The sequence below is a fragment of the Mandrillus leucophaeus genome, unplaced genomic scaffold (assembly GCF_000951045.1).
Source record: "Mandrillus leucophaeus isolate KB7577 unplaced genomic scaffold, Mleu.le_1.0 Scaffold406, whole genome shotgun sequence".
Lineage (NCBI taxonomy): Eukaryota > Metazoa > Chordata > Mammalia > Primates > Cercopithecidae > Mandrillus > Mandrillus leucophaeus.
In genome coordinates, this window is record NW_012104321.1 from 1,656,615 (window position 1) to 1,659,611 (window position 2,997).

Sequence of the window (2,997 nt, forward strand, 5' to 3'; positions counted from 1 at the left end):
CCCAGTAATGGGATTGCAGGGTCAAATGGTATTTCCAGTTCTGGATCCTTGAGGAATTGCCACACCGTCTTCCACAATGGTTGAACTAATTTACACTCCCATCAGCAGTGTAAAAGCATTCCTATTTGTCCATAACCTCTCCAGCATCTGTTGTTTCCTAACTTTTTAATGATCACCATTATAACTGTCATGAGATGGTATCTAATTGTGGTTTTGATTTACATTTCTCTAATGACCAGTGATAATCAGCATGTTTTCATGTCTGTTGGCTGCATAAATGCCTTCTTTTGAGAAGTGTCTGTTCGTATCCTTTGCCCATTTTTTCACGGTGTTGTTTGTTTCTTTCTTGTACATTTGTTTAAGTTGTTTGTAGATTCTGGATATTAGCCCTTTGTCAGATGGATAGATTGCAAAAATTTTCTCCTATTCTGTAGGTTGCCTGTTCACTCTGATGATAGTTTCTTTTGCTGTGCAGAAGCTCTTTAGTTTAATTAGACCCCATTTGTCAATTTTGGCTTTTGCTGCTGTTGCTTTTGGTGTTTTAGACATGAAGTCTTTGCTCATGCCTATGTCCTGAATAGTATTGCTCAGGTTTTCTTCTAGGGTTTTTATGGTTCTAGGTCTTATGTTTAAGTCTTTGATCCATCTTAAGGTGATTTTTGTAAAAGGTGTAAGGAAGGGTTCCATTTTCAGTTTTCTGCATATTGCTAGCCAGTTTTCCCAACACCTTTTATTAAATAGGTATTCTTTTCTGCATTGCTTGTTTGTGTCAGGTATGTCAAAGATCAGATGGTTGTAGCTGTGTGGTGTTATTTCTGAGGCCTCCATTCTGTTCCATTGGTCTATATATCTGTTCTGGTACCAGTACCGTGCTGTTTTGGTTACTGCAGCTTTGTAGTATAGTTTGAAGTCAGATAGCATGATGCCTCCAGCTTTGCTGTTCTTGCCCAGGATTGTCTTGGCTATGCGGACTCTTTTTTGTTGCATATGAAGTTTAAAATAGTTTTTTCCAATTCTGTGAGGAAAGTCAGTGGTAGTTTGATGGGGATAGCATTGAATCCATAAATTACTTTGGGCAGTATGGCCATTTTCATGATATTGATTCTTCCTACCCATTAGCATGGAATGTTTGTCTATTTGTTTGTGTCCTCTCTTCTTTCCTTAAGCAGTGGTTTGTAGCTCTCCTTGAAGAGTTCCTTCACGTCCCTTTTAAGTTGTATTCCTAGGTATTTTATCCTCTTAGTAGCAATTGTGAATGGGAGTTCACTCATTATTTGGCTCTCTGTTTGCCTGTTATTGATGTATAGGAATGCTTGTGATTTTTGTACATTGATTTTTGCAGCCTGAGACTTTGCTGAAGTTGCTTATCAGCTTAAGGAGGTTTTGGGCTGAGACGATGGGACTTTCTAAATCTACAATCATGTCATCTGCAAACGGAGACAATTTGACTTCCTCACTTCCTTTTTGAATACCCCTTATTGCTTTCTCTTGCCTGATTGCCCTGGCCAGAACTTCCAATACTATGTTGAATAGGAGTGGTGAGAGAGGGCCTCCTTGTCTTGTGCCAGTTTTCAAAGGGAATGCCTCCAGCTTTTGCCCATTCAGTATGATATTGGCTGTGGGTTTGTCATAAATAACTCTTCCTATTTTGACATATGTTCCATTGATACCTAGTTTATTGAAAGTTTTTAGCATGAAGGGCTGTTGGATTTTGTCAAAGGCCTTTTCTGCATCTATTGGATAAACATGTGGTTTTTGTTGTTGGTTATTTTTATGTGATGGATTATGTTTATTGATTTGTGTATGTTGAACCAGCCTTGCATCCCACGGATGAAGCCAACTTTATTGTGGTGGATAAGCTTTTTCATGTGCTGCTGGATTCGGTTTGCCAGTATTTTATTGAGGATTTTCACATCAAGGTTCATCAGGGATACTGGCCTGAAATTTTCTTTTTTTGTTGTGTCTCTGCCGGGTTTTGGTATCAGGATGATGCTGGCTTCATAAAATGAGTTAGGGAGGAGTCCCTCTTTTTCTATTGTTTGAAATAGTTTCAAAAAGAATGGTACCAACTCCTCTTTGTACCTCTGGTAGAATTCGTGTTGGGATTCACTCAGGATGGTGGCAGAAATATTAAAAGGAAATATTCGGGCAAGTTATAGGGAATAGTCACAAATCTTTTGGAAGGTCAAAAGGTTACATAGCTTGTAATAACTGAACAGGCTAAAGGCAGCCGTTTCTTACCTTAGAGCATTAGGTCATAGCATAAATATTAGGGACAATAGAGGCTTCCCCAGTTAAGTGTGTTTACCTCCATTAACTAACCTTTGAGCCAGATGGCTCCCTCGGTGGGGGAGAGGTTGAGGAGGGAAATTGCTCCTTCATGGTATTTACTTTAGACCCCAGTACCTGAGTTTTAATCATTCCTAGAACTACTCTCTTAACTGTCTTAATTATCTGCAAGTATGTTTACTCAAAGCTTCTGTTGTTAATTGTACACCAAATAAATGCCTGGTGTGCAAACTGCTCAGGGCCTGCTACAGTGACAAACCTCTCTTGATATGCAGGCGGTTGGACACTCAGCTGAACTGGCAAAACAAAATATCTGTGTGTCAGTGTACATTTTATTTACCTGTCATTTGGGTCAGGGTCTGCAGGCAGACGCCCGCAGCTAATGTCCTCAAGTGTGAGGAGCAATACCTCAAATTTGGCTGTGAATCCGTCTGGTCCTGGACTGTTTTTGGTTGGTAGGCTATTAATTACTGCCTCAATTTCAGAACTTGTTGTTGGTCTATTCTGGGATTTGACTTCTTCCTCGCTTAGACTTGGGAGGTGTATGTGTCTAGGAATTTATCCATTTTTTCTAGATTTTCTCGTTTATTTGCGTAGAGGTGTTTATAGTATTTTCTGATGGTAGGTTTGTATTTCTGTGGGATCAGTGGTGATATGCCCTATTTCATTTTTTATTGCATCTATTTGATTCTTCTCTCTTTTCTTCTT